The sequence below is a fragment of the Stegostoma tigrinum genome, unplaced genomic scaffold, assembly GCF_030684315.1.
Source record: "Stegostoma tigrinum isolate sSteTig4 unplaced genomic scaffold, sSteTig4.hap1 scaffold_61, whole genome shotgun sequence".
NCBI classification, from domain to species: domain Eukaryota; kingdom Metazoa; phylum Chordata; class Chondrichthyes; order Orectolobiformes; family Stegostomatidae; genus Stegostoma; species Stegostoma tigrinum.
The window spans coordinates 1,308,529-1,323,840 of NW_026728547.1; the positions used below are offsets into that span (position 1 = coordinate 1,308,529).

Sequence of the window (15,312 nt, forward strand, 5' to 3'; positions counted from 1 at the left end):
TTTGTACTCTTGCCTCTCTCTTACCTTTTATAGCTGAAAGAAGCTCCTGCAATTTTTTTAATATTACCCTCATTAATATTGCCCTCATATTTCATCTTCTTCCCCCTTATTACCTTTTTACCTGTCCGCTGCCAGTTTTCGAAAGGCTTCCCAATTCACTGGCTTCCCACTAACCGCAACACATTTTATGCTTTTTCTTTTGCTTTCATCCTGTCCTTGACTTATCTTGTTAGTCGTGGTTGCTGATCTTTTCCTGATCTCAACTCCACTCTCCTGCCTGCTCCCCATGGCCCTTTCTCCCTATTTTTCATCAGAAACATATTTATTTCTTTCTTGAATCGGTCGATTGGTGCTGCCTCCATTGCATTCAGGGGCAATGAATTCCATAGATTCACAACCCACTCCTCGTCTCTATTTTGTACATGCCATGCCTCACTCGATAGCTACAGCTTCTTGTTTAAGAATGTCCCACAATGCAGAACATTTGCTCAATGCCAATCTTTTCAATCCCCTTTACTATTTTATATACCTCAATCAGAACCACCCTGCTCATTCTTTCCAACACCAGCAAGTACAAGCCCAAGCTACTCAGCCACTTCTCATATGACAGCCCTTTCATCCCTGGAATCAATCAGTTCAACCTCCTCCAAACTGCCTCCAGTGCAAACGCATTCATCCTCAGTGAGGGGATCAAAACTGGACACAAGACTCTGGTCTCACCAACACCCAATGTGTTCGGAAAAACACTTTGTTACTTTAATGATCCAGTCCTTTTGTGATAAATGCCAGAGTTCCATCTGCCTTCCTTGTGCTATGCCTAACCCGCATACCAACTTTCAGCTATTCATGCACAAAGACAGCCAGACAACTTTGCACTGACACACTTTGAATCTCCCCTCCATTTAAATAATAATTTGCCCTTTTTTTCCTGGACAAAATAGGCAAGCCTCATGCTTATCCACATTAACCACCTGCCAGATTCTGGCCCATTCTCCTCGCCTATCAATATTCAGCTGTGTATGTTCTATTTCACATCACAGGCTGTTTTCCCACCTCTTTCAGAATCATCCATGCATTCTGTTACATTACACTTTGTCTCTGCTTACATATCATTTGTATATGTTACAAATAGTCGAGGTCAGAGAACTGAAGCCCGCAGCACCCCACTTGTAACAATTCACCATCCAGACAAAGACTCATTTATCCTGACCCTCAGCTTTCTGTCAGTTAGCCAGGCCTTTATTCAAACCAATATTCTACCCTTAATCCCCTTGGATCTAACCTTCTGGTTCACTTTTTTATGCAGCAACTGGTCAAATTCTTGCTGGAAATCTCGATTTGCCACATCCCTCAGATCCCGAGACAAAATCCTCAATTCTGCTACCTCATCAGTTCCTGACTTCATTACAGCTGTTGTTCAAACATGGTCAAAAGACTTGAATTCCGGAGGTGAGCTAAGGATGGCTACATTTGACCGAGTGTGGCATCAAGGAGCGCTACCAAAACTGGAGCTGATGGGAATCCAGCAGAAACTCACCACTGGTTCGAATAATATCTGCACAGAGGACGATGCTTTTTCATTCTTTCATGGGAAAGAGGGCATTGCTGGTTAGACCAGCTTTTATTGCCCATCCCAAATTGCCTAACTGATATCTGGAGTTCCATGTAGGCCACACCAGGCCTAGCCCAGTTTCCTTCCCTAAAGAACATAAGTGAATCAGATGGGTTTTTCCAACAATTGGCAATGGATTTACGATCATCATTAGACTCTTAATTCCAGATTTTCATTGAACTCAAATTCCATTATGTGCCATCGTGGAATTTGAACCAGGTCCTCAGAACATTACCTGAGTGCTTGGATTAATAGTCTAGTCATAATACCATTAGGTCATCGCCTCTCCTAATGGGAGGCATTTTGGTTGTTGGAGGTCAGCTGCAGGAGGTCCTGAAGGTACAGTCCTAAGCCTAACCATCTTCAGCTGCTTTATCAATGACCTTGTCTCCATCATAAGGTCAGAACTGGGCATGTTCACCAGTGATAGCAGAATATTCAGCATCATTCACCACTGCTCAGATACTGAACCTGTCCATGTCCAAATGCAACAAGGCCAGAACGATATCTCGGCTTGGGCTGCTAAGTGGCAAGTCGCAATTATACTACACAAATACCAGGTAATGACCATCTCCAGTAGGAGAAAATCTATAAATTGTCCCTTGACATTCAATGGTGTAACCATCACTGAATTGTCCGCTATCAAAATCCCGGGTTTTACCAGTGAACAGAAATTCAACTGGACTTCCTATTTAAATGCAGTGGCTACAGGAGCAGGCCCAAAGCTCGGATTACTGCATCAAGTAACTCACCTCCTGATTCCCCAAGCCTGTCTACCAGCTACATGGAACAAGTCAGAAGAATGATGGAATAATCCCCACTTGCCTAGATGGGTGCAGATGCAAAAGCACTCAACAAGTTCAACACCATCCAGGAAAAAGCAGCCTACTCCCTCCAGTGCTCATTAGCAGCAGTGTGTACCATCTATGAGATGCGCTGAGAAATCTGCAAAAGATCCTGAGATAGGACTTTCCAAACCTATGACAAATTTCAGCTACAAGGGCAAGGGTAACAGATATATGAGAACAGCACCACCAACAAGACCCTGTGTCTAAGCCACTCACCATCTCAACTTGGAAATATATTGCTGTTCTTTCACTATCACTGGGTCAAAGTCCTGGAAATTCACCCCCGACTGACTGAGTCTACCTACAGCACATGGACTACAATGATTCAACAATTACAAGGCTAACTAAGGATGGGAAATAAATGCTGCCCCAGTTAGCGATGCCAGTGGCCCAGAAACAAATAAAAATTAAGTATCACCTACCTCCTCTTAATTCCAGTTTCTCATGCAGCACCATTCTGATTATTCTATAAAACCTGGTCTTTCCATAGCAATGCTCAAAGCTACATACAGTACTTGTTTGAGATCAAATTATATTCTGCACAATATTAAGAGCCATCACTGGCTGATGAGTATGATTGCCCAGCTAGGAAATTCCGTATCACGGGTCATGAGCTCTGTGCGGGTTGATTAGCCTGAACTAGAGCCACACGTTTAGCAGGTCTTTCAGGGTGATGGAAGTGGTCTTGGCCTTGAGAACACTAGCATTCCTTTCTCCAGTTCCTTTCCCACACTTCAACTTCTTGCCTGTGTTCATAAAGAAGTATGTGTCTTCAGACAGGAGATTCCCCCAAGTTGGTTTCTTCTGAATGGGGATATCCCATACTTTGACCTCGATGTAGAATTTCTTGAAGGAACATTTCAAGGTCTTTGAAATCAGTTGGCAAAAATTTACTTTGGTAGTCGTAACTTAGGCATCCCAAGTACATGGCCAGCCCAATGGGGTTTGTTTCAAATCATCATGGCGTCAATGCTGATGCTAGGAGGTTTTTCCTCCTAGCTGATGTGGAGAATCCATGACAAAACTGTGCTGAAAGGGTCTTGAAGTGGCAGCTGGATGTTATCCAGGTTTCACAGTCATATAGGAGAGGCTGAACGATGCATGCCTTGAACTCAAGGATCTTTTCAAGGATACTTTTGCAAAAGCCTGAAGGGAGATTTGAAGACTTCTGAGAGTGGAAATGACATTGTGAACCACATACTGAAGTTCCATATGCGAGGTCAGTGTCATTTTCTTCTGTGATTTTAAGTGGTTGAGGTGAAAAGGTTTTCCATCCATCCTATCCAAGTCACTGGGAAGCTTGTTCTTGATGAGATTAAGAATGGTGGCGACAAAGTTGGAGAAAAGGGTGGGCATGATGACATATCCCTCCTTGAGCCTCAACTTGACATCAAAGAGCTTCTGCACAATATTGTATTCCTGGTATTGAAGCCTGATTTAAGCTGTTGGCCTTTTATCATTTTAGCAAACTACTTCAACTTTGAGGGAAGATTGTATTTAAATGGTAAAATCCCTAAGTCTCGACAGATTGGAACAATTCTATCAAGTGGAATAATATATTACTCACTGGAGTGCAGTTCTCCACCACTGGGTAATGTAACTTGTGCCCCTTTGACGTGCGCCCCGAAAAGAAACAGCTTCGGCACATGTCATAATTCAAGTGTTTGAGGCTGCGGTACCTATAAAGGAAGAACAAGTAGTAAGAGAAATGTTCATTTTTGTTTGGATATTTTTAACCATCGAAGGAATGCAAGTTAAGTAGTTAAATTATGTATTTTTTTTTATTTTGAAGAAACGGCAAATTATGTGGGGAGAAACAAATGCTAGCAAAGTCGAGGAAAACTGTCCCAACTCCCCCAGTCGATTTTCATAATGGGATATCACATCCCTGGAATTATTGTAAATTGCTTCTGCTCTGCATCCAACGTATTCACAACGTTCCCATTGTATGGAAGGTTTTCATCTGCCACGGTGGCATAAACCTATTTAGAAGTAACCTTGCCAGAATCTTCCTGGAAAAGGTAAATCTGACGAGCAGCGATTGTAACATGTGAAGCTGTAAAGGCCACAATAAACGAGGAGGATACACATTTTCAGCTCAGACGGCAGAAGGGAAGTTCTCCAAGCAAAGAGAAAAAAAAGCCAAGAAATTAACTGTAATAATGGCTGAGAGACAGTGGGCAAGTGGCAAATACATTGAACTAAAAATCCAGAGACCCAGGCTGATGCTCTGGAGAATGTAGGTTCACGTTCAAACACTGTAGCTGGTCAAATTTACATTTCATTACAAAAATACCCAGAACTAAAAGTCATTTCCAGTAACGCTATCATGAAACTATCAACAATTGTTGGTAAAAATCCATCTGATCCACTCTTGTCCTTTCGGGGAGTATTCGATCATCCTTACCCCATCTGATCTACATGTGGCTACAGAGCCACAGCAATGTAGGTAGCTCTGAACCACCCGCCCAGCTATCCACTCAGTTCAACGGCAATTAGCGAAGGACAACAAATGATAACTTCACCGGTGATAGCCAAATCCCTTGCAAGAATGGAAAATGTCATAATGAAATGGAAGGACTTGATCAATGTCGTGTGAAATTATCAACAGATGAATGGATGGAACTGCATACAGAATGCAGGTCATCAATATGATGAGATGGTGCAAAACAAAGAATATTGCCTTCAGATTCCTGTCATGAAGCCAAACTCTGAGACTCAGCAAGCAGTCATAAATGTATGAGCAGAAACTAAATAGCCATGAAAACCAACATAAAAGTACAAACAGCAGGCTCTTAAAATTTTTGGAGCTATGCAAGGCAATATTAAATTATGCACTGAAGTGGTTAAGTTCAGTTAATCCTCTTATAAATAGCACTGCTAACAGGAAACTCACTGTCAATTACAGATCAGTCCAGAATTTTCGAGGCAATAGATAAACTGAAGCAGAATACCAGTTTCCGTGAGGAACTAACATAATTTGGAAGTGAAAGGGATGAAAGGAATTACTTTTCTGAACAACAGTCGGAAGAAATACAGACAGACGGTAGATTGAGAAGATGAAACATTGAGGAGATGGGAAGGAAAGAAATAGATTTGGAAGCAACAGTGTGGTAGAATTGTGGAAGTTCACTGGCCTCACGCAACATCAGGAACCAATACATTTGATCTTTATAGAACAGAATGTCAGAGAAGGGGGGCTCTCTTCCCAAATGGTCAAGCTGACAAAATGTAGGAAAAAGGCTGCCTTCCTCTTGGTGCTTCGCACTGGATGAACACGCGAGGAAAGTTGTGCTTATTGGTTGCGGACCTATTGGTGGTTGGTTCATTCATATCAGGCAGATTCTCCCACAGCGGGTGAAGGTGTGGTCACAGTCTTCACTGGAGGCAACTGAATCGATTCCTCTTCTTTGTTCATTCATGCAAGTTCTGTGTTTGGATTCCTGATTGCGGCTACAAAATCTCCTATCTGCCCCTCCAACTATCAAGTCTCCGATCACACACGTCCTGTTTACCTTATCCTTTTCCACCGTGTCCCAGAGCCAATTACACTTTACTTTTAATGAATTTTAGGTTCAAATCACAGTAAAAGGAAGCCATTTGGTCCATCATGTTTGAACTAGCTCTCCAAATACATGTCACAAATTAGTGCCTTTTCCTTAACCTGCACATTATTTCTCTTTAATTAATCAACTAATGCTTTCTTGCATCTTTTACTGAAACTGCCTCCTCTAGGTAATGCATTCTATAGACTGTGATAAAGCTATTTCTTACACTGCAGTTACTTCTTTAGTCAATCACTTCAAACCTCTGCATCTTATTCTCAATTCTGTCACAAGTAGGAAAGTCTTCCCCTCGTCTACTCTGACCAGACTTCAAATGATTTTGCAAGATTCAAAATAATCTCTTCGAAGTCTCAGCATCTTCGAGGAAAGCTGTCCTAATTCCTCTAATCAATTTTCATAATGAGATATCTCAACCCTGGAATCATTATTGTAAATTAGTCCTGCTCTGTCTCCAACATTTTCACAAAGTTCCCTTCGCATGGAAGGTTTTCATTCGCCATGGTGGTATAAACCTATTCAGAAGTAACCTTGCCAGAATCTTCCCAGCAATGGAAAGGCTGGTGATCCCATGGTTCTTTGAGCAATCTGACATTTCTCCTTCAGTTTTGTATAAGATATGGCATCTTAAAGATTTTGTGAAATCCTGCCCTGTTCCTCATAGTCCATGAAAAGCTAACAGATCTTGGCCTTCAGAGTTAGGCCACCATTCCTCAAGCTTCAGATGGAATTCAATTGACTCCGGGTCGCTGTTGCTCTTTACTTAGTTATGGCAGTCATAGTTTCATCCACAGTTGGGGTCTCACTCCAGTTCTTCTTAGACAGGGAGTTGTTTGATCAGATCAATGGCAGTAACATGCGCCTTCTCCAAGATGGTCAATCTTAGAAATGTAGGAGAATAGTTAACTGAAAAGGGTCAATTTACCCCTTAGAAATCCTGTCCAAATATGCAATTTAATTTACTAATTATGGACAAGAAGTTTTATCGATCATTTAGCAACAACACAGCAATCACTTTCATAGGATGCACACACACTGATTACAGGACTAATAAAAAGGCCTTTCTGTAAATTCTCAATAATTGCAAATTACAGAACCAACCGGAAGTCAAGTCACAATCCATTCTGAGCCACAGTGTCTGTGATCAATGCAACGGTGAACAAAATACCAAAAGCATGCAGCACTCACCTCTCACAAAAAATTAAGTTAAAGAAGTTGATACTTAATTTGTCCTAATTACTTCTCTGGTCCATGAGTTTGTTGGGATTTTTGATGATTTCAGTTGTGTTGTTGACTGATCGAGTTTCTAAAAGAACATCTAAAGTTAAAGCTTTCTTTAAAAACTAACTCCCACTAACTTTCTGCTGGTTTGCACATCTCACCTGAAACCTACGAATGGGTACTCTTTGCAGATGTTACACTTCGCCTGATGTTTTGCAGTTTCAGCAGCTGCCACATGGTGTAGAACAGGCAGCCAGACCATGGATCGAGGCTCCAATCTCACCCACTCTACAAAGTGTTTAATATCAATCTCTGTTTTTGTTCTGGCCCGAGAGGGAAATAAAAGATCAGCTGCATGACTTATTATGTCAAGTTTACATCCGCTATCCTCAGTGATATCTAATACACTATCACTGGGGTTTCTGACATTGTTTTTAATCATTAATTTAATAAAAACATTGACTATTTATAAACATGATAGCCTTGGATTAGTCGTGGTACATGTTGGCCTCTGGAACTAATTCAAACCGAAAATGAGCACAAAATTCACACTGGCAAGTAGACCCGCTTGACCTATTGAATTGGCGCAGAGCACACTTACATGTTGGAAGCAACTGCAGACACTTGGTGCAATGTTTCTGCCTCCAAATGAAGGTACCTCACCGAGCTGCCGAGGGATCTGGACTGCATTGTGAAGCAAAAGGCTCAGGCTTCGTTGGTCACATAAATCTGTGGGTTCAGCTACTTGTTTGAAGAGATCTGCAAAAGTTATTCAGAAGAAAAATATTGATATTCCTAAACTTAAGAGAGGTAGTTGAGAGTTCAATACATCCAATACATCTTCCTCAATTGCCTTGCTTTGTAAATTATCTTAAAACATTATTTTATGATCTTGATTGGCTATTTGCAAACAACTGTGGAAACAAAAACTTCTGTTTGTTTACAACAATGGACAATGTATGTTGTCCAAGGAAGTCATTTGGTCAATTTCTTTCTTGATTGTAAATCTCAAACCTCTCGAATATCTCCTCATTCGTTTCACAGAGATGTACAGTTTGTGTGGACCTGGAAAACATGGGCACTGCCCTCAATGAATATTTTGTGTCAATCTTTACAATGGAAATGGACACTGCAAGTATAGATATCAGGGCAGAGGGCCTAGGAACATCAGAGGTAAAGACACAGGGAGACGCAGCTGGTTTAGCAACTTTACAAGTGGATACATCCGCAGGCCTAACTGAAATGTATACCAGCTCGCAAGGGAAGTGAGGGAGGAGATATCTGGGCCCCTGGCAGCAATTTTCAAACCCTTGCCAATCAGAAATGAAGTGATGAAGGTCTATGAACATTGTTCTACTATTAACAAACAGAGAGAGGAACAGACCAGCAAATTAAAGGTCAGTCAGAATAATCTCAGCACTGGAGAAGCTACAAAGAGGCATTCTTAGGGGTAGAATGTACTTGCATGAATTAATCAGGGATAGTCAGGATGGATTTGTTAAGATGAGGTCATATTTCAGAAATTTGATCCTTTTTTGAGGAGATGTTGGAAAGCTGATGAGCTTATGCATTCGATGTGGACTTAGTAAAGACCCCTTGGCAGACTGATCAAGAAAACAACAGTCAACGAATCATAGGCAAAGAGGCACACTGGAGCCAAAACTGGCTGAGGCAGAGAGCACAGGGTGATTGATGGTAGAGGGATATCTATGTGACAGGATGTGTGCTTTGATTGGGCTTGTGCAGTGCTTGCCACAAGGACCCTTGAAATTTGTCAACTAGATTCATCGTTTGGGCTTAAACACAGTGTGTATGACCGTGTCGCTAGCGAATGACTAATTTAGTGAGGAGGATATCGATGGAATGGTCATGTAAATAACAGCCATGGGATCAAAGGCAAAGTGGCACACTGGATCCAAAATTGGTTGACAGACAGGAAGGATGAACTTCAGGAGGAGATCAACAGACTGGTCAGCTGGGCACAGCAATTGGAACTCAACCAGGAAAAGTGTGATCTAACCAACTTGGGAGGGCTAACAAGGCAGGGGATCACACTATGAAGGGTGTGATCCTGGAGATTACTGAAAAACCAAGATGCTGCCTGGGCTGGGGGTTCTCATGGAATCATATAGTACAGAAGAGGTCCCACGGCCCACTAAGGATGTACCTCTGAAAATACACTGCGACATATACTAGTCCCATTTTTACACACTGGACCATTCTCTTAAATATTACAACATTTCAAGTGCTCATCCAAGTACTTTTCAAAAGTTGTGAGGTTTCCTGTTTCAACTTCCCTCCCAGGCAATGCATTCCAGACCTTCACCACACTCTGGATGAAAACGATTTTCCTCAAACCTCCTCTAAATTTCCAATCTTTCTCTTGAAAATTATGCCCTGTTGTTATTGATGCTTTAACTAAGGGGAACAATGCTTTCTGCTCAACCTATCTATACCTCTCATATTCTTATATGCCTCTATCAGGACCTCCACTCAACCCGCAAACCTTCTCTGCTTCACAGAAAATAATATGACTTTTTCCAGCCTTTCTTCACAGCTAAAATGCTCCAACACATGCAACATACTTTTCATTCCCTCCAGTGAAATCACATCCTTCCTAATGGGTGGTGACCAAAACGCCACTCACGACTCCAGCTGTGGCCTAACCAAACTTTGAAACAGCTCCAAAGTGGCCTCCCCGTTGTTACAATCAATGCCATGAATGATAAAGGGAGATGTCCCATATGTCTTTGTAACAACCCTTACTAGCCTGACCTGACCTCTTCAGGAATTTATGAACAATCACCCCAGGATCCCTTTTCTCCTCTAAGCTTCCCAGTGTCCTGCTATGCATTAGATTTAGATTTAGGTTTTATTATCACATGTATTCAATACAGCGTACAAGAGTACAATGCCACCTCAGACGGTGCCACCTCAGGGACAAAGTACCGAGGTACGAAATTTTAGTTGCAGAAGTAGAAAATTTATCCATCTTTCTTTAATCAGAGTCTTAGGGGAGTGGAATGCAATGCCGGAGAGGGTCGTGGAGTCAGCCTCATTAGGGGCATTTCATCGGCTACTAGACAAGCACATGGATGACATTATAAGGTAGGGGTGGAGGTTAGATAGACCTTAGGATGAGGGTAAAAGTTCGGTACAACATCGTGGGCTGAAGGGCCTGCACTGTGCTGTGCTCTATGTTCTAAAAATAAATGAATAAGTTTAAAAGTTCAGCACTACAGTCTTCTTAGTATAACAGTAGAAAAATAAAAACAAAAGTTTAAAAAGTCAAACATTACAGTCCTTTCTGAAGCCACGAATGGTGGCTTAAGATTTTGAAGGGCATAGAAAGGATAACTGGAAGCTGCTTTTTCCATTCGTAGACATGTCAATAAACAGGGGACACAGATTGAAGTTCACAGGTAAAAGGCGAGGAGGGGAGTTGAGGAGAACCTATTTTCCGAGTGTGGTGGGAGTCCTGAGCTCACTGACTGAAAAAGTGTGACTGATTCAGAAAGTGTCTGAATATTTAAGCAGTATTTAAATGTTCACTTGTGTTGCCGTAGGCTCCAGGGCTATGGGCCAAACAATCAAAAAGGAAATCAATGTACTGTGAGTTCAATGTACACAGATCTTTGTTGAGCAGTGCACTAACGACAGACCGCATGGCCTCCTCCTTTGCAAAAAATATCCTTGAGTCTATAATTACACAGCTTTTCTTGGAGGCATTTCTCCACTTGACTGATTCTTTGTAAATGCAAGGTTGATAAAATAAATCCTTTTATTAGAAGCTTCCACCTCACTGAGAAAGCTTCAGGCCAATTTGATAATCTGCTCTCAAAAATCTGCTCATATTTTGATAGTTATGACAAATTCTACTATCAGGGCTGACACAATCCACAACATTCTAAATCAATCAACAATATTCTAGAAAGATGATCATTTGCCTATCCGACCAATTTTAACTGATGCTTTAAAAAATAGAGAAATAAATCTGGATCTGGCATAAACTAATCAGTTCTTCCTTGAACCATATCTGTATGTACCAGCTTTCAATAAAATATGCCCATTAGTTGTGAGATACATTGTTGACAAACAGCACAACAAATGGGCAAAAACATGCTCCTGAGATGCTGCTTGGCCTGCTATGTTCATCCAGCCTCACATTTTATTATCTTGGAATCTCCAGCATCTGCAGTTCCCATTATCTCTGACTCAACTTTTGATGCTGGTTTCACTGAAGTGCTTATTTCATTGAGATAAGCACTTCAGAAGTCCAAAATCCCAACCTCACCAAACCACAAAACTTATGATGCTGGTTTCACTGAATTGCTTATTTCAGTGAGATAAGCACTTCAGAAGGCCAAAATCACAACTTCACAAAACCACACATCTTTCGATGCTGAGTTCACTGAAGTGCTTATTTCAGCGAGATAAGCACTTCAGAATGCCAAAATCCCAACTTCACCAAACGACTCAACTTTTGATGCTGGTTTCACTGAATTGCTTCTTTCAGTCAGATATGCACATCAGAAGTCCAAAATTTCAACATCAACAAACCACGCAACTTACGATCCTAGATGTACCCAACTGCTTATTTCAGTGAGTTATGCACTTCAGAAGACCAAAATCTAAACTTCACCAAACCACTCAACTTTGGATGCTGGGTTCACTGAAGTGCTTATTTCATAGAGATAAGCACTTCACTACGCCAAAATCCCAACCTCACCAAACGACTCATCTTTTGATGCTGCTTTCACTGAATTGCTTATTTCAGTGAGATAAGCACTTCAAATAGTCAAAATCTCAACTTCTCGAAACCATTCAACTTTCGATGCTGGGCTCACTGCAGTGCTTATTTCAGCGAGATAAGCACTTCAGAATGCCAAAATCCCAACCTCACCAAACGACTCAACTTTTGATGCTGCTTTCACTGAAATGCTTCTTTCAGTCAGACAAGCACTTCAAAAGGCCAAAATCTCAACTTCACAAAACCACCCAACTTTCGATCCTGGATTTACACAAATGCTTATTTCAGTGAGATAAGCACTTCAGAAGTCCAAAATCCCAACTTCACCAAACCACAAAACTTATGATGCTGTGTTCACTGAAGTGCTTATTTCAGTGAATAAGCACTTCAGAAGTGCAAAATCCCAACTTCACCAAACCACAAAACAAATGATGCTGGTTTCACTGAAGAGCTTATTTCAGTCAGATAAGCACGTCAGAAGGCCAAAATCTAAACTTCACTAAACGACTCAATTTTTGATGCTGATTTCACTGAAATGCTTCTTTCAGTCAGATATGCACATCAGAAGTCCAAGATCTCAACATCACCAAACGACTCAACTTTTGATGCTGGTTTCACTGAAATGCTTCTTTCAGTCAGATAAGCACTTCAGAAGGCCATAATCTCAACTTCACCAAACCACCCAACTTTCGATCCTGGATTAACCCAAATGCTTATTTCAGTGAGAAAAGCACTTGAGAAGACCAAAATCTAAACTTCACGAAACCACTCAACTTTCGATGCTGGGTTCACTGAAGTGCTTATTTCAGTGAGATAAGCACTTCACGATGCCAAAATCCTAACCTCACCAAGCGACTCAACTTTTGATGCTGGTTTCACTGAATTGCTTATTTCAGTGAGATAAGCACTTCAGAAGACCAAAATCTAAACTTCACCAAACCACTCAACTTGCGATGCTGGGTTCACTGAAGTGCTTATTTCAGTGAGATAAGCACTTCAGAAGTCCAAAATCCCAACTTCACTAAACGACTCAACTTTTGATGCTGGTTTCACTGAAATGCTTCTTTCAGTCAGATAAGCACTTCAGAAGGCCATAATCTCAACTTCACCAAACCACCCAACTTTCGATCCTGGATTTACCCAAATGCTTATTTCAGTGAGATAAGCACTTCAGAAAACCAAAATCTAAACTTGTCCAAACCACAAAACTTATAATGCTGGTTTCACTGAAGAGCTTATTTCAGTCAGATAAGCACTTCAGAAGGCTAAAATCACAACTTCACAAAACCACACATCTTTCGTTGCTGAGTTCACTGAATTGCTTATTTCAGCGAGATAAGCACGACAGAATGCCAAAACCCCAACCTCACCAAACGACTCAACTTTTGATGCTGGGTTCACTGAAATGCTTCTTTCAGTCAGATAAGCACTTCAGAAGGCCAAAATCTCAACTTCACAAAACCACCCAACTTTCGATCCTGGATTTACCCAAATGCTTATTTCAGTGAGATAAGCACTTCAGAAGACCAAAATCTGAACTTCACGAAACCACTCAACTTTCGATGCTGGGTTCACTGAAGTGCTTATTTCAGTGATATAAGCACTTCAGTACGCCAAAATCCCAAACTCACCAAACGACTAAACTTTTGATGCTGGTTTCACTGAATTACTTATTTCAGTGAGATAAGCACTTCAGAAGGCCAAAATCTAAACTTCAGTAAACGACTCAACTGTGATGCTGAATTCACTGAAATGCTTCTTTCAGTCAGAAATGCACATCAGAAGGCCAAATTCTCAACTTCACCAAACCACCCAACTTTCGATCCTGGATTTACCCAAATGCTTATTTCAGTGAGATAGGCACTTCAGAAGACCAAAATCTAAACTTCACCCAACCACTCAACTTTCGATGCTGGGTTCACTGAATTGCTTATTTCAGTGAGATAAGCACTTCAGAATGCCAAAATCTAAACTTCGCTAAACGACTCAACTTTGGATGCTGATTTCACTGAAATGCTTCTTTCATTTAGATATGCACATCAGATGGCCAAAATCTAAACTTCACCAAACCACCCAACTTTCGATCCTGGATTTACACAAATGCTTCTTTCGTGAGATAAGCACTTCAGAAGACCAAAATCTAAACTTCACCATCCACTCAACTTTTGATGCTGGGTTCACTGAAGTGCTTATTTCAGTGAGATAAGCACTTCAGAAGACCAAAATCTAAACTTCACCTAACCACTCAACTTGCGATGCTGGGTTCACTGAAGTGCTTATTTCAGTGAGATAAGCACTTCAGAAGTCCAATATCCCAACTTCACCAAACCACAAAACTTATGATGCTGGTTTCACTGAAGAGATTATTTCAGTCAGATAAGCACATCAGAATGCCAAAATCAGAACCTCACCAAACGACTCAACTTTTGATGCTGGTTTCACTGAAATGCTTCTTTCAGTCAGATATGCACATCAGAAGGCCAAAATCTCAACTTCACCAAACCACCCAACTTTCGATCCTGGTTTTACCCAAATGCTTATTTCAGTGAGATAAGCACTTCAGAAGTCCAAATTCCAAACTTCACCAAACCACAAAACTTAGGATGCTGGTTTCACTGAAGAGCTTATTTCAGTCAGATAAGCACTTGAGAAGGCCAAAATCACAACTTCACAAAACCACACTTCTTTCGATTCTGAGTTGACTGAATTGCTTATTTCAGTCAGATAAGCACTTCAGAATGCCAAAATCCCAACCTCACCAAACGACTCAACTTTTGATGCTGGTTTCACTGAAATGCTTCTTTCAGTCAGAAAAGCACTTCAGAAGACCAAAATCTAAACTTCACGAAACCACTCAACTTTCGATGCTGGGTTCACTGAAGTGCTTATTTCAGTGAGATAAGCACTTCACGACGCCAAAATCCTAACCTCACCAAACCACAAAACTTATGATGCTGGAAACACTGAAGAGCTTATTTCAGTCAGATAAGCACTTCAGAAGGCCAAAATCACAACTTCACAAAACCACACATCTTTCGATGCTGAGTTCACTGAACTGCTTATTTCAGCGAGATAAGCACTTCAGAATGCCAAAATCCCAACCTTACCAAACGACTCAACTTTGGATGCTGGTTACACTGAAATGCTTCTGTGAGTCAGATATGCACATCAGAAGGCCAAAATCTCAACTTCACCAAACCAACCAACTTTCGATCCTGGATTTTCCCAAATGCTTATTTCAGTGAGATAAGCACTTCAGAAGACCAAAATCTAAAGTTCACTTGACCACTCAACTTTCGATGCTGGGTTCACTGAAGT

The 15,312-nt window shown here is 41.1% G+C and overlaps 1 pseudogene; it reads right to left on the reverse strand.

Moving 5' to 3' along the window:
* Positions 1-4,033: 4,033 nt before the first annotated feature.
* Positions 4,034-15,312, reverse strand: part of LOC132209005 (utrophin-like) — a 146,296-nt pseudogene continuing 135,017 nt past the window's right edge.